Here is a 23,265-nt window from a genome sequence, read left to right on the forward strand (position 1 = left end):
CCATGGCTACAAAGCTAGCTAGCTAGCTATATCAACTCTAAGCTAGCTTGACTTACTTGAAAGTAATATAAACAAGTTGAGAAAAACGTAACTATAAGAAACGTGGTTTATTATCTTCTGAAGCAATTTGGTTATCCTGTCTTGATTGTAGAAGTTCTAGTTTGCAATTTCACAAAATTAAAGCGATCTCTTTGAGGAAACTTTAGCCAGTGAATGAGGCCATCTCCATGGTAACCAGATACTATTTTTGCTATACAGTTGACGTTGAAAGTTTACATACGCTTAGATTGGAGTCATTAAAACTCGGAGTCATTAAAACTTTTTCAACCACTCCACAAATTTCTTCATAACAAACTATAGTTCTGGCAAGTCGGTTAGGACATCTACTTTGTGCATGACACAAGTAATTTTTCCAACAATTGTTTACAGACAGATTATTTCACTTATAATTCACTGTATCACAATTCCAGTGGGTCAGAAGTTTACATACACTAAGTTGACTGTGCCTTTAAACAGCTTGTAAAATTCCAGAAAAGGATGTCATGGCTTTAGAAGCTTCTGATAGGCTAATTGACATCATTTGAGTCATTTGGAGGTGTACCTGTGGATGTATTTCAAGGCCTACCTTCAAACTCAGTGCCTCTTTGCTTGACATCATGGGTAATCAGCCAAGATCCCAGAAAGAAAATTGTGCACCTCCACAAGTCTGGTTCATCTTTGGGAGCAATTTCCAAACACCTGAAGGTACCACGTTCATCTGTACAAACAATAATACACAAGTATAAACACCATGGGACCACGCAGCCGTCATACCACTCATTAAGGAGACGCGTTCTGTCTCCTAGAGATTAACGTACTTTGGTGCGAAAAGTGAAAATCAATCCCAGAACAACAGCAAAGGACCTTGTGAAGGTGCTGGAGAAAACAGGTACAAAAGTATCTATATCCACAGTAAAACGAGTCCTATATCAACATAACCTGAAAGGCTGCTCAGCAAGGAAGAAGCCACTGCTCCAAAATCGCCAAAAAAAGCCAGACTACGGTTTGCAACTGCACATGGGGATAAAGATCGTACTTTTTGGAGAAATGTCCTCTGGTCTGATGAAACAAAAATGGAACTGTTTGGCCATAATGACCATTGTTATGTTTGGAGGCAAAAGGGGGAGGCTTGCAAGCTGCAGAACACCATCCCCACCATGAAGCACGGGGGTGGAAGCATCATGTTGTGGGGGTGCTTTGCTGCAGGATGGACTGGTGCACTTTACAAAATAGATAGCATCATGAGGTACGAAAATTATATGGATATATTGAAGCAACATCTCAAGACATCAGTCAGGAAGTTAAAGCTTGGTCGCAAATGGGTCTTCCAAATGGACAATGACCCCAAGCATACTTCCAAAGTTGTGGCAAAATGGCTTAAGGACAACAAAGTCAAGGTATTGGAGTGGCCATCACAAAGCCCTGACCTCAATCCTATAGAAAATGTGTGGGCAGAACTGAAAAAGCGTGTGCGAGCAAGGAGGCCTACAAACCTGACTCAGTTACACCAGCTCTGTCAGGAGGAAAGGGCCAAAATTCACCCAACTTATTGTGGGAAGCTTGTGGAAGGCTACCCGAAACGTTTGACCCAAGTAAAAACAATTTAAAGGCAATGCTACCAAATACTAATTGAGTGTATGTAAACTTCTGACCCACTGGGAATGTGATGAAAGAAATAAAAGCTGAAATAAATCATTCTCCTGTCATGAAGTGTGTGTAGGTGGCAGGGAAGTCAGGCGCAGGAGAATCAAACCTGGTATAATGGAGTAGTTTAATAACTTAAAACAAAAGCTCCAAAACCAAAGTCCATAATAAAATTAAACGTGGGTACAAGAACCCGTCGCACACCAATCCATAAAACACGAGCATAACAATAAACAATCTCTGACAAGGACATGAGGGGAAACAGAGGGTTAAATACACAACATATAATGAATGGGATTGGAACCAGGTGTGTAGGAAGACAAGACAAAACCAATGGAAAATGAAACATAGATCAATGATGGCTAGAAGACCGGTGACGTCGACTGCCAAGCACCGCCCGAACAAGGAGAGGCATCGACTTCGGTAGAAGTCATGACATCTCCCTACTATTATTCTGACATTTCACATTCTTAAAATAAAGTGGTGATCCTAACTGACCAAAGACGGGGAATTTTTATTAGGATTAAATGTCAGGAATTGTGAAAAACTGAATTTAAATGTATTTGGCTAAGGTGTATGTAAACTTCTGACTTCAACTGTATGCCTTCAAACTACCGTAAAACCCCTTATGTACAGTGCATTCGGAAAGTAATCAATCTTTTGGGGCGGCAGGTAGCCTGGTGGTTAGAGCGTTGGAATAGTAACCGGAAGGTTGCAAGATCGAATCCCTGAGCTGACAAGGTAAAAATCAGTTGTTCTGCCCCTGAACAAGGCAGTTAACCCACTGTTACTAGGACGTCATTGAAAATAAGAATTTGTTCTTAACTGTCTTGCCTAGTTAAATAAATGTAAAAAATAAAAAATAAATCTACACACAATACCCCATAATGACAAAGCGAAAACGGGTTTTTAGACATTTCTGAAAATGTATTAAAAATAAAAAACAAAAATATCTTATTTACAAGAGTATTCAGACCCTTTACTATGAGACTCGAAATTGAGCTCAGGGACATCCGGTTTCCATTTATCATCCTTGAGATGTTTCTACAACTTGATTGGAGTCCACCTGTGGTAAATTCAATTGATTGGACATGATTTGGTAAGGCACATACCTATCTATATAACGTCCCACAGTGCATGTCAGAGCAAAAACCAAGCCACGAGGCCGAAGAAATTGTCCGTAGAGCTCAGAGACAGAAATGTGTCGAGGAAAAGATCTGGAGAAAGGTACCAAAAAATGTCTGCAGCATTGAAGAACACAGTGGCCTCCATCATTCTTAAATGGAAGAAGTTTGGAACCACCAAGACTCTTCCTAGAGCTGCCCGCCCGGCCAAGCTGAGCAATCGGGTGATAAGGGCCTTGGTCAGGGAGGTGACCAAGAACCCGATGGTCACTCTGACAGAACTCCAGAGTTCCTCTGTGGAGATGGGAGAACCTTCAAGAAAGACAACCATCTCTGCAGCATTCCACAAATCAGGCCTTTATGGTAGAGTGGCCACATGGAAGCCACTCCTCAGTAAAATGCACATGACAGCCCGCTTGGAGTTTGCCAAACGGCACCTAAAGACTCTTAGACCATGAGAAACAAGATGATCTGGTCTGATGAAACCAAGTTTGAACTCTTTGCCCTGAATGCCAAGCATCACGTCTGGAGGAAACCTGGCGCCATGCCTACGGTGAAGCATGGTGGTGGCAGCATCATGCTCAAGGGATATTTATTAGCGGCAGAGACTGGGAGACTTGTCAGGATCGAGGATCGAGGGAAAGATTAATGGAGCGAAATACAGAGAGATCCTTGATGAAAACCTGCTCCAGAGCGCTGAGAACCTCAGACTGGGGCGAAGGTTTACCTTCCAACAGGACAACAACCTTAAGCACACAGCCACGACAACGAAGGAGTGGCTTCGGGACAAGTCTCTGAATGTCCTTGAGTGGCCCAGCCAGAGCACGGACTTGAAAATAGCTGGAGACCTGAAAATAGCTGTGCAGCGACACTACCCATCCAACCTGACAGCTTGAGAGGATCTGCAGAGAAGAATGGGAGAAGCTCCCCAAATATAGGCATGCCAAACTTGTAGTGTCATACCCAAGACGACTTTAGGCTGTAATCGCTGCCAAAGGTGCTTCAACAAAGTACTGAGTAAAGGGTCTGAATACTTATGTAAATGTCATATTTCTTTTTTTTTCTTTTTATATTTAATATTTGGAGTTTGGGGTTTGGAGATTGATGTGGGGAAAAAACGATTTAATAAATTTTATATTAAGGCTGAAACGTAACAAAATGTGGAAAAGGTCAAGGGGCCTGAATACAAAGTACTGAGTAAATGGTCTAAATACTTATATAAATGTGATATCAGTGTTTTATTATAAGTACATTCGCAAACATTTATAAAAACAGTTTTTGCTTTGTCATTATGGGGTAATGTGTGTCGATTGATGAGGGGAAAAAAACTATTGAATCAATTTTAGAATAAGGCTGTTGTCACGCCCTGACCGTAGATTACTTTGTATGTTTCTATTTTTAGTTTGGTCAGGGTGTGATGTGGGTGGGTATTCTATGTCTGGGTATTCTATGTTGTAGGTCTAGGTTTTCTGTTTCTGTGTGTTTGGCCTGGTGTGGTTCCCAATCAGAGGCAGCTGTCTATCGTTGTCTCTGATTGGGAGCCATATTTAGGTAGCCTGTTTTCCCACTTTTGTTTGTGGGTGGTTGTTTCCTGTTTAGTGTTTTGTTTCACCTTTCAGGACTGTTCGTTTGTCGTTTTTGTTGTTTGTCAAGTGTTTTCGTATTTTTTTATTTTTTTATTTTTAAATGACCACTTACCACGCTGCACCTTGGTCCTCCTCTCCTTCTCCAGGCGACAATCGTTACACCTGTAATGTAAGAAAATGTGGAAAATGCGCTGTATGCTCTTACCTAAATAAATATTTGAGGGGCTTTATGCAATGCTCTTAAACAATTCCCTTAGGTAATTATTCCTTAAGGAAAACACTTAAGATGTTTTCTGTGACAAGGCCCAGAGCTTTTAGAGTACACCAGGGGTCCTAAATGGCACCCTATTCCCAAATTAGTGCACTACTTTTAACCAGAGCCCATAGTAGTGCACTAAATAGGGAAGAGGAGAGCACAGAAGAGCATTTTTTTTTTTAAGTATTTTTTTTTTTCACCTTTATTTAACCAGGTAGGCCAGTTGAGAACAAGTTCTCATTTACAACTGTGACCTGGCCAAGATAAAGCAAAGCAGTGCGACAAAAACAACAACACAGAGTTACAAATAATAACAAATACAGTCAATAACACAAAATAAAAGAAAAATAGAAAAATGTAACCAGAGAGGGAGAGTGTGTCATGTCATAGCCTATTGTTCTACGAAGATCTACGATTGGATATTGTAGTGCTTCATATAGCCTCTGAGTTTTGCTAAGGAACATCTTTTATAGACCTGGGTATCTGATTGTTTTGTATTCAACGGCTCTAGCTATGTGGTTTGGCAAGATGGCGACAAGTCAAGTTGGCTAAAGCAGAAACCCGCTGGCACCCATGGTATAGTTAAGGGAATTACAATCAATTATAAGTTACAAGGAAAGCCAATTAAGGTATTTACTGAGCACTTAACGAGGTCACGCTACATGAACACAAAACAAAACAGTGACAAGAAACTATCCACATATTCATTCCATATATTTCTGTACATCTCAGTGTGTATGCCATCTCACACACCAGGGATATTTTATCCCCTGAAAATGCAATTCAGGATATTAAAGTATATCATTATATGCCAGAATATCTATTTAATCTTTATTTAACCAGGTGTCTTTGAGAACAAATTCGTTTTTACATAAACGACCTGGTGGTGTAATATTACTAGAATACACTGTACCGGTAATGATATCATTGATTTAGAAAATAATATACACTGCTCAAAAAAATAAAGGGAACACTAAAATAACAAATCCTAGATCTGAATGAATGAAATATTCTTATTAAATACTTTTTTCTTACATAGTTGAATGTGCTGACAACAAAAATCACACAAAAATTGTCAATGGGAATCAAATTTATCAACCCATGGAGGTCTGGATTTGGAGTCACACTCAAAATTAAAGTGGAAAACCACACTACAGGCTGATCCAACTTTGATGTAATGTCCTTAAAACAAGTCAAAATGAGGCTCAGTAGTGTGTGTGGCCTCCACGTGCCTGTATGACCTCCCTACAATGCATGGGCATGCTCCTGATGAGGTGGCGGATGGTCTCCTGAGGGATCTCCTCCCAGACCTGGACTAAAGCATCCGCCAACTCCTGGACAGTCTGTGGTGCAACGTGGCGTTGGTGGATGGAGCGAGACATGATGTCCCAGATGTGCTCAATTGGATTCAGGTCTGGGGAACGGGCGGTCCATAGCATCAATGCCTTCCTCTTGCAGGAACTGCTGACACACTCCAGCCACATGAGGTCTAGCATTGTCTTGCATTAGGAGGAACCCAGGGCCAACCGCACCAGCATATGGTCTCACAAGGGGTCTGAGGATCTCATCTCGGTACCTAATGGCAGTCAGGCTACCTCTGGCGAGCACATGGAGGGCTGTGCGGCCCCCCAAAGAAATGCCACCCCACACCATGACTGACCCACTGCCAAACCGGTCATGCTGGAGGATGTTGCAGGCAGCAGAACGTTCTCCACGGCGTCTCCAGACTCTGTCACGTCTGTCACGTGCTCGGTGTGAACCTGCTTTCATCTGTGAAGAGTACAGGGCGCCAGTGGCGAATTTGCCAATCTTGGTGTTCTCTGGCAAATGCCAAACGTCCTGCATGGTGTTGGGCTGTAAGCACAAACCCCACCTGTGGATGTCGGGCCCTCATACCACCCTCATGGAGTCTGTTTCTGACCGTTTGAGCAGACACATGCACATTTGTGGCCTGCTGGAGGTCATTTTGCAGGGCTCTGGCAGTGCTCCTCCTGCTCAAAGGCGGAGGTAGCGGTCCTGCCTCTGGGTTGTTGCCCTCCTACGGCCTCCTCCACGTCTCCTGATGTACTGGCCTGTCTCCTGGTAGCGCCTCCATGCTCTGGACACTACCCTGACAGACACAGCAAACCTTCTTGCCACAGCTCGCATTGATGTGCCATCCTGGATGAGCTGCAGTACCTGAGCAACTTGTGTGGGTTGTAGACTCCGTCTCATGCTACCACTAGAGTGAAAGCACCGCCAGCATTCAAAAGTGACCAAAACATCAGCCAGGAAGCATAGGAACTGAGAAGTGGTCTGTGGTCACCACCTGCAGAACCACTCCTTTATTGGGGGTGTCTTGCTAATTGCCTATAATTTCCACCTGTTGTCTATTCCATTTGCACAACAGCATGTGAAATTTATTGTCAATCAGTGTTGCTTCCTAAGTGGACAGTTTGATTTCACAGAAGTGTGATTGACTTGGAGTTACATTGTGTTGTTTAAGTGTTCCCTTTATTTTTTTGAGCAGTGTAATTGAACCATAAACAGCCTACTATGACAGAGGGAAGATCTTTATGTCCTCTCCCCTCGTCTCCTTCTCAAAACCCATTGGATGAGAAGGCCAGAGGAGAAAGGACGTGAGGACTATTCAATTGAGATCTTCAATATGTCTCAAATTGCACCCTATTCCCTACACACTGGTACACAACTTTTAACGAAAGCCCCATAGGCCTTGGTCAAAAGTAGTGCACTATATAGGGAATAGTGTGTCATTTGGGACGTAGCCTATAACTAACAGCTCAGCAGGACTCTTGCTAATCCACAATTCCATTTCCCCATATGTTGCACTATTGCTAGACCTTTTATAAAAAATTAAAAAAATGTAACCTTTATTTAACTAGGCAAGTCAGTTAAGAACTTCTTGCTGCACGGATCCCTTTAGCGGGATCATTTTCGTAAACAACCGCTGAATTGCAGAGTGCCAAATTAAAAAGAAATACAAAAAATATTTATAATATTGTGTGAAATATACCAAAACACAGCTTAGTTTGTTGTTAATCCACCTATCATGTCAGATTTTGAAAATATGCTTTACAGCAAAAGCAATCCAAGCGTTTGTACGTTTATCAATCACTAGACAAAACAGTAAGAACAGCTAGCCGCAAATTAGCTTGGTCACGAAAGTCAGAAAAGCAATAAAATTAATCGCTTACCTTTGATAATCTTCGAATGCTTGCACTCACGAGACTCCCAGTTACACAATAAATATTATTTTTGTTCGATAAAAAACGCCATTTGGTTTGCGCGTTATGTTCAGAAAACCACTGCCTGAAAGGCAGACGAAAATTCCAAAATGTATCCGTAATGTTCGTAGAAACATGTCAAACGTTTTTTATAATCAATCCTCAGGTTGTTTTTAACATACATAATCGATAATATTTCAACCGGATGGTAACCTATTCAATACTACAGAGAAAGAAAATGTCGAGCTACATTTCTCGCGCGCAGGAACTAATCAAAGGACACCTGACACGTTTTGAAAAATCTCGCTCATTTTTCAAAATAAAAGCGTGAAACTATGTCTAAAGCTTGGTCACAGCCTGAGGAAGCCATTGGAAAAGGAATATGGTTGATACCCCTTTAAATGGAGGAGGGGCAGGCAATAGAACAGGGATTTTTCCAAATAAAAGGCACTTCCGGGTTGGATTTCCTCAGGTTTTCGCCTGCAAAATCAGTTCTGTTATACTCACAGACAATATTTTGACAGTTTTGGAAACTTTAGAGTGTTTTCTATCCTAATCTGTCAATTATATGCATATTCTAGCATCTGGACCAGAGAAATAGTTTGTTTACCTTGGGAACGTTATTTTTCCAAACATAAAAATTCTTCCCCCTAGCTGAAAGAGGTTTAGAACAAATCAAATCAAATCAAATATATTTATTATAGCCCTTCGTACATCAGCTGATATCTCAAAGTGCTGTACAGAAACCCAGCCTAAAACCCCAAACAGCAAGCAATGCAGGTGTAGAAGCACGTAAGAACAAATTCTTATTTACAATGATGGCCTACCCCGGCCAATACTGAGCCAATTGTGCGCCAACCTATGGGACTCCCAATCATGGCCGGATGTGATACAGCCTGGATTTGAACCAGGGCCTGAAGGGACCCCTCTTGCACTGAGATGCAGTGCCTTAGACCACTTCGCCACTCAGGAGCCCCCCAATCCATTCTAGTTTTAGCTCTTTTCTATCTTTTTTTTTAGGAGTTTGCTAGCTTCACTCTCTTCAGGACATAAAGACCATTCAAACTTCACTGGAGGCCGCCAGAGAGAGGAGAGAGGAGATAGTTCCAAATGGTACCCTATTTCCCTACATAGTGCACTACTTTTGACCAGAGCCCTGGTCAAACTAGTGCACTAAATAGGGAATAGGATGCCATTTGGGACACAGACATGGAGAAACCACACGTTAAACCCAGCCTCTCTCCAATTACCACATTACAGAGGACTACATTTAGAAGACACCCCACACACACAAAGCACAAGCCACAGCCCAAAAAGACTTTGCGGTAGAGGTAAAAGTCATGTGGATGCCGTTTTAAAAGAACGAAGGATATAGGAAGAATAGAAGAGAAATTCAAATACAAACATTCATGGCAATGCTGCCTGACGGGTTAATAAACACACAGTAAAAGAGATTAACCACGTACTAGGCCCTTAAATGGAGCTTAGAGGACATTTTCCAAAAGAACGGGTTGTATACTTAAAGGCCCAGTGCAGTCGAAAACATGATCTCCTGTGTTTTATATGCACACAATGAGGTAGGAATAATACTGTGGAATTGAGAAAATTACGATAAGGCCGTTTTAGTGTTAGAGCTGATTGAAAAGAGCCTGAAATGTTTGCCTCTTTTGGTGGGATGTAGTTTTGACCTGCCTGGCAACATCACCAGGTGGTATAAGTTAATAGACCAATAACAAAGAGTTTCAAACCTCTCTGCCAATAACATCTCGTTTCCAGGTTACATATTCCTCCCATTATGCTCGTCCAATTAGGCCCTAACTCAGACCACTCCCAGACAGTCCTAGCAAAATTCTTGCTTGAGCTCTTTGCGAAGAAGATATTTTTGTTTGTTTTTGACCATTTTAATAAACTTTAAAAAACAGTAAGATATTTAATTGTTTCCCAGAAATGATTTCATATTGAGATAAAAATGGCTGCATTGGACCTTTATGACTTAAGACTCTACAGACTGTTCTTGTTACTCATCGGCATCCTATTCCATACACAACGCACCCTATGAGCCCAGGTCAAAAGTAGTGCACTATGTAGGGTGCCATTTGTTCATATCATACCTCTCCTGCGTCGTAGATCCACAGATGGCCCTCCTTGCCCCCCGACGTACCCTGTTCAGGGCGCAGGCTCCCTCGATAGTCACACTGGCTGTGGTGCCTTGGGCACACAGGGTTACAACAGTCAATTAATCAATTCATACATCCACCCATCCATCCAGTTTCACCTGCATAGTATATTAATTACAGTTTTACAAACATGCTCCTTCCTAGAACTGCCAAAGAGCAAGCGAAGGTGACAGTGGCAAAAAACTCAACACTACTATTTCAGGTTTCACTCATAGCGGTAATAGTATAATAACATTAGCACCAGCAGATTGGTGCATGTTTAGTACATTCTCAGACAGACTGATGTCTTCATACAGTAGACTATGGCTACTTCAGCTCCATGTGAAATAACAATATGAAACTTTTAATGAGCCATATAAATCTTCATAGAGCCCTCCACTACACTCAGGACAGCCTGGAGGCTATAGGCTGCTCAGGAGGAATGAACACAGATGATCCACGATGCGTCCCAAATTGCACCCTATTCCCTACATAGTGCACTACTTTTGACCAGGGCCCATAGGACTCTTGTCAAAAGAAGTACAATGTAGGTAATAGGGTGCCATTTGGGACATAGACCCAGAGTAATAGCCTGATCCCAGATCAGTATGTGCATTAGCTATTGCAGTCCAGCCAGAGGGGTTGTCTAAAGCACAATCAAGATCTGGGACCAGTCTATATATGATTATGTCTGCTATCAGGGCCTGCTGAAGAACTATTGCACTTGACAGATAGGACTAGTTTATGACACATGTCGTCGTTGGAGACAGAAACCTCGGCATCACGTCGGCTAATACGACAGCTTCCCCGCTCCAGAGCAGGGCTAACCACAGACTGGCTGCTATTAGACTGACTGGAAGCTTCCACCAGACTAGCGGCTGTGTGTTTGTGAAGGGGAAATTAGAACCAGGCCCTCCACCGCTAGGCTAATGCCGTTATGATGACTGTTGCAACATTGTGGGCTCCTCGCATTCTATCTATCTAGCAGTGTTTGTGTGTGTGTGTGTGTTTCAGAGAGAGAGAGAGAGGCTGTGTGTGTATTTGTATGTGTGTGTGTGTGTGTGTGTGTGTGTGTGTGTGTGTGTGTGTGTGTCTCCAAATGTTTCTCATAAAGCACATTGTTGGAGAAGTCAGTCCAACCTTAATGAACTCTTCCTCCAGACTACACTGTTGCTGAAGGGCTGGGACGTGAGATAGACTGAAGGAAGGAGTGGCTGAGTGGCACCCTATTTACTATATAGTGTACTACGTTTGACCAGGGCCCACTGTACACTCAATCTCTTTCCTTCTCCAGTCCCCTGGCCCTGTTAGAGACTGGGATTAAGGGTGTGTGTCTGTCCATCAGACCTGGGTTCAAACAGCATTGGATATCTTTAGCTAGTTGTGCTTGAGTGATACAATGGAACCAATGGTATAGTCCCAAAAGGGCAAACCCCAAGGCCCAAATGTCACAGCTACTATCACGGAGCTGGATCGGGGGTAGGGGTTAAACATGGGAGAGAGGAATGGTGGAGAAAGGGAGAGGTAAAGACAGAAACACACACACACACAGAAAAAGACAGAGAGAGAATATCAATCATGGACCAGATATATAATTAGAGAGGAGGGTCTGTGGACATGGTATCCGTGGAAATGCCAAAAAGAGAGGGAGCGGTCGCCCCTTTCATCTCACTTTTGACCTGAGCCATGAAAGGGTGACCTCTGTGCCCCCCAGCGCCCCTCCTCGCCCCTCAGTAACTCAACGTAGACAGAGGGCAGTAGCCTCTGGGGAAGAGGGGCAGTGTTTTAGTTACTCCACCTTAGGAAGGTTTAGTTTGTTGTGACAGGACAGTACTGGAGGGAGCCCTCCTACCTGGGAGAGACTAAGGCTGGGATTCAATCCGATGCATGTTATAGAGCAGTGACCTCATTTCATTTACGCTTGACCTGACATGCGCAGCGGTTACTGTGAACGTGATCTACGCAAACGTTGTAGAAAATGCCTTTAAAAGGTGCATTGTTCGGCTGTCTAGTGTGCTGTTCAATAAAGCGCCTTGAATTAAATCCTGGCCTAAGGGGACTTTTGTGACCAGCATCCCATTGACAGACCAACTAGCCAAAATCTAAAACCTAACCTTACCATAACCCTAACGTTAACCCCCTAACCTAACCTAATTTAAACCAATTCGGAAATTCAACATCGGTTTTCTGATCAGGCACGTCCCCTCCTACCTATGGGTGAGGTACCTAGATGTCAATCACTGCTACGTAGTGATTGTAGACTTGCCAAAGAAGGCCAGGCAAAGACCAAGGACTGGGCTAGAAAGGCAACATATTGGCACCATGAGGTTACTGATGGTGTAACCTAGCAGAGCTTTACCCCAACAATACATGCCAGAAATAACTCTTAAATATCTCTTCAGTTGTGATCAATCACTATAGCTGCAACCCAAATGGCACCCTACACTCTATGTAGTGCATAGGGTGCCATTTTGGATGGACTCTGGTCAAAAGTAGTAGACTATAGGGAATAGGGTGCCATTTGGGACGTATACATGATGGATAGAAGCCAACAAGGGTCAAGTGAGATGATCAAATTGCTGCTCAGATCTAAAAGGTGTATTTTTATCTTAGGACCGAAGAAGACGAAGAAGAGTGGTCTGTGGACAGCTGTGAGCTGGTGGGACAGGGTTGGAGTGGAGGAGAGCCTTATGGGGTGGTTGGAGGAGCGTTAGATGATGGTTGTGAGAGCATTTGAGTACTGGTGTCACAGCTTTTGAGTGGGGAGGAGAGGGGAGTGTTAGGGAATGTTGGGGGGGTGTTTGGTGGATGGGATGGTTGTGGGAGCCTTTGAGCATTGCTGTCACAAGGTTTCAGTGGGTAGGAGAAGGGAGCGTTATGATGATGGTTGTGGAAGCGTTGATGGTGCGTTTGGTGGGAGTGGGTGAGGAGATGTCACCGGGCTGATTTAGGGAGAGCTTGTGGGGAAGGGAACGCCCACACAAAGAGGTGGCTGCTGGGAATGCTGGTGTTGGGCTGTGTGGTTTGGCTCCAGTCCAACATGAGACGCCCTGGGGACACGCTTTGACACACACGCAAAGACGGATACAAACACACAAACAAGCACAAACACACGGATGAGGGCACACACACACACATGCAATACTGTGACAAAGAATGAGACATGTCTTTCTCTCTCCATATCACACACACACACATTCAGAAACACAGTCACCTCTGTGTCATTATTGAGGTTCCACAGATCTAGCCGGCCAATCCCGTCCACAGCGGCAAACAGAGCCGGGTGCACAGGGGACCACATGACATCATAGATGTAGTCAGCGTTGTCCTCAAAGGAGTAGAGGGGGTTTATTGTGCTGAAACACACAGAGAGAGATGGGAGCATGAGTCAGACAGGGAGGTAGAGAGAAATATGATTTAGTCACTTGCACAGAGTCCCAGATGTAGTTGCAGTGAAATACTTAAGGTGTGAACGAAACAAATTTTAAAAAGCTGCAGAGAGAGAGAGAGAGAGAGAGAGAGAGGGGGGATGCAGTGAGAGCAAGAGGCGCAGAGAAAGAGAGAGAGACGCAGTGAGAGAGAGCGAGAGGGGGGGATGCAGTGAGAGCGAGAGGGGCAGAGAGAGATGCAGTGTGTGAGAGAGAGATGCAGTGAGAGAGGCAGAGAGAGAGAAAGGCAGAGAGAGAGAAAGGCAGAGAGAGAGAGATGGGGATAGAAAGAGAGGGGCAGAGAGAGAGACGGAGATAGAGAGGGGGGGGGTTGCAGTGAGAGAGAGATCAATCTAGGACTAAATATCAGCAACACAGGTAGCTTTCACATGGCTGTGAACGAGCTGAGAGACAAAGCAAGAGCATTCTGTGTCATTATAAGCAACATTAAAATGGAAATTCCAATTAGAATCTGGCTCAAAATGGCAGCGAAGTATGGGGTCCCCTCTCTAATAATGAATTTACCAAATGGGACAAACATCCAATCAAAATACTGCATGCAGAGTTTTGAAGTGCAAAGAAAACCTCAAAATAACTAATGTAGAGCAGAATTGGGCCAATAGCCCTCCTTATTAGAATAGAACATATAAGCATCCCTGAAACATATCATCACACAGCCCTACAATGTCAAGAGATGAAACAAGAGAAGAGTCCCCTCAGCCGGTTCTGATGCTCAGATCACTAGCCCAAACCAACTACATAGAGCCTCAGGACAGCATTCACCTATTGGAAAGACACCACAAAAAATCTAAGTCAACTTTAATGCTATTTGTCTCTAAACAGACAGTACATGGTAGCAGACTATCTGACCACTGTGACTGATAGAAAACTGAGGAAAACACTGACTAGGTACAGACTCAGTGAGCAGTCTGGCTATAGAGACTGGTCATCACAGACAAACCTGGCTGCCCAGAGAGGACAGGCTGTGGTCACTCTGCTCCAGGGGAGAGGTAGAGACAGAGCTGCATTTCCTATTACACTGTGACAAATACTCAGACCTAATAGAATCTTTCTTTCCCAAAATGATCATTCAGTACAAATAATTTTAAACTATAAAAGACTAAATGTGCAGTTTTGGCAGCCAAATATGTGTCCTCCTGCCACAACCTGAGGGACGACCAGTGCAATGTAATGTCAATAATATTTCCCCATTTAGTTTTGGTTTTCATACCATGTGTCTTCTCAGTCAGGTTGAGACTGGTCTACTACTACTGCTTTAATGTATTATTATTCTCATTAATATTGTTGTTGTAGTTGCTGTAAATGGTAATACCCTTTCCACTACTACTCCTACTATATTATTGATGCCTTATTGCTGTTGGTCCCACCATTGTTGTTATATGTGTACTTTGACAATGTAAGTAATATAACTTGCCATGTCAATAAAGTATAATGAATTGAGAGAGAGAGAGAAGAGAGAGAGAGAGAGATGGAGTGTGTGAGAGAGAGAGAGATGGAGTGTGTGAGAGAGAGAGAGAGAGAGAGAGAGAGAGAGGGGGGGAGGATGCAGTGTGAGAGAGAGAGAGAGAGGGGGAGAAAGAGAAAAAGAGGGAGGATGCGAGTGGGAGAGAGAGAGAGAGAGAGAGGGGGAGAGAGAGAGAGAGAGAGAGAGGGATGATGCAGTGTGAGAGAGAGAGAGAGGGAGAGAGAGAGATGGAGTATGTGAGAGAGAGAGAGAGAGAGAAAGAGAGGGAGGGTGCAGTGTGAGAGAGAGAGAGAGAGAGAGAGAGGGGGAGAGAGAGAGAGCGAGAGAGGGAGGATGCAGTGTGAGAGAGAGAGAGAGGGAGAGAGAGAGATGGAGTGTGTGAGAGAGAGAGAGAGAAAGAGAGGGAGGATGTAGTGTGAGAGAGAGAGAGAGAGAGAGAGAAAGAGAGGGAGGATGCAGTGTGTGAGAGAGAGAGAGAGAGAGAGAGAGAGAGAGACATGTTTCCCATGCCAATAAAGCCCCTTGAATTGAATTGAATTGAGAGAGAGGGGGGAGAGAGAGAGAGAGAGAGAGAGGGATGATGCAGTGTGAGAGAGAGAGAGAGGGAGAGAGAGAGAGAGATGGAGTGTGTGAGAGAGAGAGAGAGAGAGAAAGAGAGGGAGGATGCAGTGTGAGAGAGAGAGAGAGAGGGGGAGAGAGAGAGCGAGAGAGGGAGGGAGGGAGGATGCAGTGTGAGAGAGAGAGAGAGAGATGGAGTGTGTGAGAGAGAAAGAGAGGGAGGATGCAGTGTGTGAGAGAGAGAGAGCAGACTGAGTGGCGCTACTGCAGCCTTGGGGTTTGTCTGGGAAAGGCCTAATTAAAAAGCTTTGCACATTCACAGTGTCATAAAAAACAGAAGACATGAAAGTCTCCCTCTCCAAAGGTGTACTGTAACCTTAGTGGAACATCTGTCTGAGGGGAAGAATCAAAGAACAAACAGAGGGAGCAAAAGAGTGGGAAGAGAGAGAGAGAGAGCAAGAGAGACAGAAAGGGAGAGAGAAAATCCCCCATCCTCCCACGTCTGTCAGAGAGAATTCCAGAGGTTTGCTAAATGCATTCTGGACAGGTAAGGGGAGTGGGAGTCAGGTAGACTAGGTTAGGACATAAAGACAGACAGCCTGGGAGGAATGTACTCTGTCTTTCCCCTCTCCTCTCCCTCCCTCCCTCTCCCTTCACCACTCCGCCCTCCTCTCTTGCCTGCCCTTCCCTCCTCTCCCTCACCTCCTCCCCTCTCTCTTCCTCTCTCCTCTCTCCCAGCTCAGCCAGGCGACAGCAATTATGGGAGTCTGTGAGAACCACAGGGAGGGACAGGAATGCACACACACCTGACCAGAGACACACACACACACATACACACACCTGACCAGAGACACATACACACACCTGACCAGAGACACATACACACACCTGACCAGAGACACATACACACACCTGACCAGAGACACATACACACACACACACACCTGACCAGACACACACACACACACACACACACACACACACACACACACACACACACACACACACACACACACACACACACACACACACACACACACACACACACACACACACACACACACACACACACACACACACACACACACACACACCTGACCAGAAACACACACCCGACCAGAGACACACACACACACACACACCTAACCAGAGACACATACACACACACTCCTAACCAGAGACACACACACACACACACACACACACCGGACCAGAGACACACACACACCTGATCAGAGACACACACACACACACACACCTGACCAGAGAGACACACACACCTGACCAGAGACACACACACACACACACCTGACCAGAGACACACACACACACACACACACTGACCAGAGACACACACACACCTGACCAGAGACACACACACACATACACCTGACCAGAGACACACACACACACACCTGACCAGAGACACACACACACACACACACACACCTGACCAGAGACACACACACACACACCTGACCAGACACACACACACACCTGACAAGACACACACACACACACCTGACCAGAGACACACACACACACACACACCTGACCAGACACACAGACCTGACCAGACACACACACACACACCTGACCAGACACACACACACACACACACACACACACACACACACACACACACACACACACACACACACACACACACCTGACCAGAGACACACACACACACACACCTGACCAGAGACACACACACACACACCTGACCAGAGACACACACACCTGACCAGAGACACACACACCTGACCAGAGACACACACACCTGACCAGAGACACACACACACACACACACCTGACCAGAGACACACACACACACACCTGACCAGAGACACACACACATACACCTGACCAGAGACACACACACACACACCTGACCAGAGACACACACACACACCTGACCACACACACATACACACACACACACATGACCACACACACACACACACACACACACACACACACACACACACACACACACACACACACACACACACACACACACACACACACACACACACACCTGACCAGAGACACACACACACACACCTGACCAGAGACACACACACACACACACCTGACCAGAGACACACACACCTGACCAGAGACACACACACCTGACCAGAGACACACACACACACACACACACCTGACCAGAGACACACACACACACACCTGACCAGAGACACACACACACACATACAACTGACCAGAGACACACACACACACATACAACTGACCAGAGACACACACACACACATACACCTGACCAGAGACACACACACCTGACCAGAGACACACACCTGACCAGAGACACACACACACACATACACCTGACCAGAGACACACACACACACCTGACCAGAGACACACACACCTGACCAGAGACACACACACCTGACCAGAGACACACACCTGACCAGAGACACACACACTCACACCTGACCAGAGACACACACACACACACACACACACACACACCTGACCAGAGACACACACACACACCTGACCAGAGACACACACACACACACACCAATGAAAACCTTAAGAGAGAACCAATTTCAAGCCTCAATTGAAACGGTTTGCCAGCCATTAACATGAAGGTCAACGTTTTCTTCATTTGCCTTTTACATCAGTCTATGGGCTGAGTGAGTGACTCATCACTGTCTCTCCCCTCTCTCTATCTTCTCTCTCTCTCTTGCTCTCTGTCAAACTTGTTCTGAGTCACATACTGTATAACTGTCTATATAATCTGAATGTAGCTTTTAGGATCTCAGTATCTAATCCACAGCATCACGTCCAGATCCCAGCGGCGCCGGCATTGAGGCTGCTCTTTATACACACACACTTTAAATTATAAACAGAATTTGCCAAGTTCTGATTATGGACTAGCTATTGCTCCAAATAAAACCCCAGATCGCAGAGAACTTCCACCCTGTAGATTCTAAACTGGAGTTCCAACAGAAAGAATCCTGGCCTGTAGATTCTAAACTGGAGTTCCAACAGAAAGAATCCTGGCCTGTAGATTCTAAACTGGAGTTCCAACAGAGAGAATCCTGGCCTGTAGATTCTAAACTGGAGTTCCAACAGAGAGAATCCTGGCCTGTAGATTCTAAACTGGAGTTCCAACAGAGAGAATCCTGGTCTGTAGATTCTAAACTGGAGTTCCAACAGAGAGAATCCTGGTCTGTAGATTCTAAACTGGAGTTCCAACAGAGAGAATCCTGGCCTGTAGATTCTAAACTGGAGTTCCAACAGAGAGAATCCTGGCCTGTAGATTCTAAACTGGAGTTCCAACAGAGAGAATCCTGGTCTGTAGATTCTAAACTGGAGTTCCAACATAGGAAACATGGACAAAAGTATCTACGGTTTGCAACTGCACATGGAGACAAAGATCGTACTTTTGGAGAAATGTCCTCTGGCCTGATGAAACAAAAATAGAACTGTTTGGCCATAATGACCATCGTTATGTTCGGAGGAAAAAGGGGGATACTTGCAAGCCGAAGAACACCATCCCAACCGTGAAGCACGGGCGTGGCAGCATCATGTTGTGGGGGTGCTTTGCTGCAGAAGGTACTTCACAAAATAGATGGCATTATGAGGATGGAAAATGATGTGGATATATTGAAGCAACATCTCAAGACATCAGTCAGGAAGATAAAGCTTGGTCGCAAATGGGTCTTCCAAATGGACAATGACCACAAACATACTTCCAAAGTTGTGGCAAAATGGCTTAAGGACAACAAAGTCAAGGTATTGGAGTGGCCATCACAAAGCCCTGACCTCAATCCTATAGAAAATTTGTGGGCAGAACTGAAAAAGCGTGTGCGAGCAAGGAAGCCTACAAACCTGACTCAGTTACACCAGCTCTGTCAGGAGGAATGGGCCAAAATTCACCCAATTTATTGTGGGAAGCTTGTGGAAGGCTACCTGAAACGTTTGACCCAAGTTAAACAATTTAAAGGCAATGCTACCAAATACTAATTGAGTGTATGTAAACTTCTGACCCACTGGGAATGTGATGTAAGAAATAAAAGCTGAAATAAATAATTCTCTCTACTATTATTCTGACATTTCACATTCTTAAAATAAAGTGGTGATCCTAACTGACCAAAAACAGGGATTTTTTACTTGGATTAAATGTCAGGAATTGTGAAAAACTGAGTTTAAATCAAATCAAATCAAATTTATTTATATAGCCCTTCTTACATCAGCTGATATCTCAAAGTAAGGTACAGAAACCCAGCCTAAAACCCCAAACAGCAAGCAATGCAGGTGTAGAAGCACGGTGGCTAGGAAAAACTCCCTAGAAAGGCCAAAACCTAGGAAGAAACATAGAGAGGAACCAGGCTATGAGGGGTGGCCAGTCCTCTTCTGGCTGTGCCGGGTGGAGATTATAACAGAACATGGCCAAGATGTTCAAATGTTCATAAATGACCAGCATGGTCAAATAATAATAATCACAGTAGTTGTCGAGGGTGCAGCAAGTCAGCACCTCAGGAGTAAATGTCAGTTGGCTTTTCATAGCCGATCATTAAGAGTATCTCTACCGCTCCTGCAGTCTCTAGAGAGTTGAAAACAGCAGGTCTGGGACAGGTAGCATGTCCGGTGAACAGGTCAGGGTTCCATAGCCGCAGGCAGAACAGTTGAAACTGGAGCAGCAGCACGGCCAGGTGGACTGGGGACAGCAAGGAGTAATCATGCCAGGTAGTCCTGAGGCATGGTCCTAGGGCTCAGGTCCTCCGAGAGAGAGAAAGAAAGAGAGAAAGAGAGAATTAGAGAGAGCATACTTAAATTCACACAGGACACCGGATAAGACAGGAGAAGTACTCCAGATATAACAAACTGACCCTAGCCCCCCGAAACATAAACTACTGCAGCATAAATACTGGAGGCTGAGACAGGAGGGGTCAGGAGACACTGTGGCCCCATCCGATGATACCCCCGGACAGGGCCAAACAGGAAGGATATAACCCCACCCACTTTGCCAAAGCACAGGCCCCACACCACTAGAGGGATATCTTCAACCACCAACTTACCATCCTGACACAAGGCCGAGTATAGCCCACAAAGATCTCCGCCACGGCACAACCCAAGGGGGGGCGCCAACCCAGACAGGAAGATCACGTCAGTGACTCAACCCACTCAAGTGACGCACCCCTCCTAGGGACAGCATGAAAGAGCACCAGTAAGCCACTGATTCAGCCCCTGTAATAGGGTTAAAGGCAGAGAATCCCAGTGGAGAGAGGGGAACCGGCCAGGCAGAGACAGCAAGGGCGGTTCGTTGCTCCAGAGCCTTTCCGTTCACCTTCACACTCCTGGGCCAGACTACACTCAATCATATGACCCACTGAAGAGATGAGTCTTCAGTAAAGACTTAAAGGTTGAGACCGAGTCTGCATCTCCTACATGGGTAGGCAGACCATTTCATAAAAATTGAGCTCTATAGGAGAAAGCCCTGCCTCCAGCTGCTTAGAAATTCTAGGGACAATTAGGAGGCCTGCGTCTTGTGACCGTAGCGTACATGTAGGTATGTACTGCAGGACCAAATCGGAAAGATAGGTAGGAGCAAGCCTAGTCAGGATTCTAGCAGCCGTATTTAGCACTAACTGAAGTTTATTTAGTGCTTTATCCGGGTAGACGGAAAGTAGAGCATTGCAGTAGTCTAACCTAGAAGTAACAAAAGCATGGATTAATGCAGTATTTCTGCATCATTTTTGGACAGAAAGTTTCAGATTTTTGCAATGTTACGTAGAGGGAAAAAAGCTGTCCTTGAAACAGTCTTGATATGTTCGTCAAAAGAGAGATCAGGGTCCAGAGTAACGCCGAGGTCCTTCACAGTTTTATTTGAGATGACTTTACAACCATCAAGATTAATTGTCAGATTCAACAGAAGATCTCTTTGTTTCTTGGGACCTAGAACAAGCATCTCTGTTTTGTCCGAGTTTAAAAGTAGAAAGTTTGCAGCCATCCACTTCCTTATGTCTGAAACACAGGCTTCTAGCGAGAGCAATTTTGGGGCTTCACCATGTTTCATTGAAATGTACAGCTGTGTGTCATCCGCATAGCAGTGAAAGTTAACATTATGTTTTCAAATGACATCCCCAAGAGGTAAAATATATAGTGAAAACAATAGTGGTCCTAAAACGGAACCTTGAGGAACACCGACATTTACAGTTGATTTGTCAGAGGACAAACCATTCACAGAGACTAACTGATATCTTTCTGACAGATAAGATCTAAACCAGGCCAGAACTTGTCCATGTAGACCAATTTGGGTTTCCAATCTCTCCAAAAGAATGTGGTGATCGATGTATTAACCAAATGTATTTGGTTAAGGTGTTTGTAAACTTCCGACTTCAACTGTACATGTACAAATTACCTCGACTAACCTGTAACCCCACACATTGACTCGGTACCGGTACCCCCTGTATATAGCCTCTGTATTGTCTTACTTAAAAAATATATATATACTTTTGATTATTTAGTAAATACTTTCTTAACTACACTGTTGGTTAAGGGCTTGTAAGTAAGCATTTCACGTTAAGGTCTACACCTGTTGTATTCGGTGCATGTGACAAATAACATTTGATTTGGTTTGATTTGATATAGGGAATAGGGTGCCATTTCATACACAGAAACTTTTTTCTATGGTCCCAACTAGATGCATTCTCAGTCTCTAGACGTCTCCCTGTCAACATCTCAGTCTAGCAGCTCACAACCTGAACCTACATGTTTTTACAACCACAATATTTGCAACATTCCGACTTCTGCATTCTGGCCTTTTTGTCTCTGTGGAGAGAGCGGTGTCTTTTGATGGCGTTGATTGGCAAGATGAAAGTAAACCTCTAGGGTAGCCTTAGGTAAGCAAAGGCTAGCCAGCTAAGGTGTGCCCACATCCACACACACACTTAAGCACACATACACACACTTAAGCACACTCACTGGGACAGAAGACAAACATACATTCCTGTGGTACCCCTCAAAGGGGAGGAGATTCCTCAAACCCAAAGAATAACACACTCCTGCAAAAAGTTTTAATATCTGTCATGATATACTTCACATATGAGTTATAGACTTGGTGCATCTACACGTTGAACATATCACTGAATAATACATACACTTGCAGTATCTGAGCTTTGAGTGTATCTGTTGAGTGTACCATGATACATACACACATTAATATGTCACAGGTAAAAAAGTAAAAAAACAATGTTAGAGTTTACTGTATATCTGCAGACTCCCTGGCCTCCACTATCTCTCTGTGGTTTGCTGTATATCTGCAGCCTCCCTGGCCCCCGTTGCCTCTCTGTGGTTTACTGTATATCTGCAGCCTCCCTGGCCCCCGCTGCCTCTCTGTGGTTTGCTGTATATCTGCAGCCTCCTTGGCCTCTCTGTGGTTTACTGTATATCTGCAGCCTCCCTAGCCCCCGCTGCCTCTCTGTGGTTTACTGTATATCTGCAGCCTCCTTGGCCTCTCTGTGGTTTACTGTATATCTGCAGCCTCCCTAGCCCCCGTTGCCTCTCTGTGGTTTGCTGTATATCTGCAGCCTCCCTGGCCCCCGCTGCCTCTCTGTGGTTTACTGTATATCTGCAGCCTCCCTGGCCCCCGCTGTCTCTCTGTGGTTTACTGTATATCTGCAGCCTCCCTAGCCCCCGCTGCCTCTCTGTGGTTTACTGTATATCTGCAGCCTCCCTGGCCCCCGCTGCCTCTCTGTGGTTTACTGTATATCTGCAGCCTCCCTG

General features: G+C 44.7%; 1 pseudogene; it reads right to left on the reverse strand.

Moving 5' to 3' along the window:
* LOC139554344 (cytoplasmic dynein 1 intermediate chain 1-like) overlaps positions 1–23,265 on the reverse strand; it is a 131,480-nt pseudogene that overhangs the window by 4,158 nt on the left and 104,057 nt on the right.

The sequence above is a fragment of the Salvelinus alpinus genome, chromosome 26 (assembly GCF_045679555.1).
Source record: "Salvelinus alpinus chromosome 26, SLU_Salpinus.1, whole genome shotgun sequence".
Classification (NCBI taxonomy): domain Eukaryota; kingdom Metazoa; phylum Chordata; class Actinopteri; order Salmoniformes; family Salmonidae; genus Salvelinus; species Salvelinus alpinus.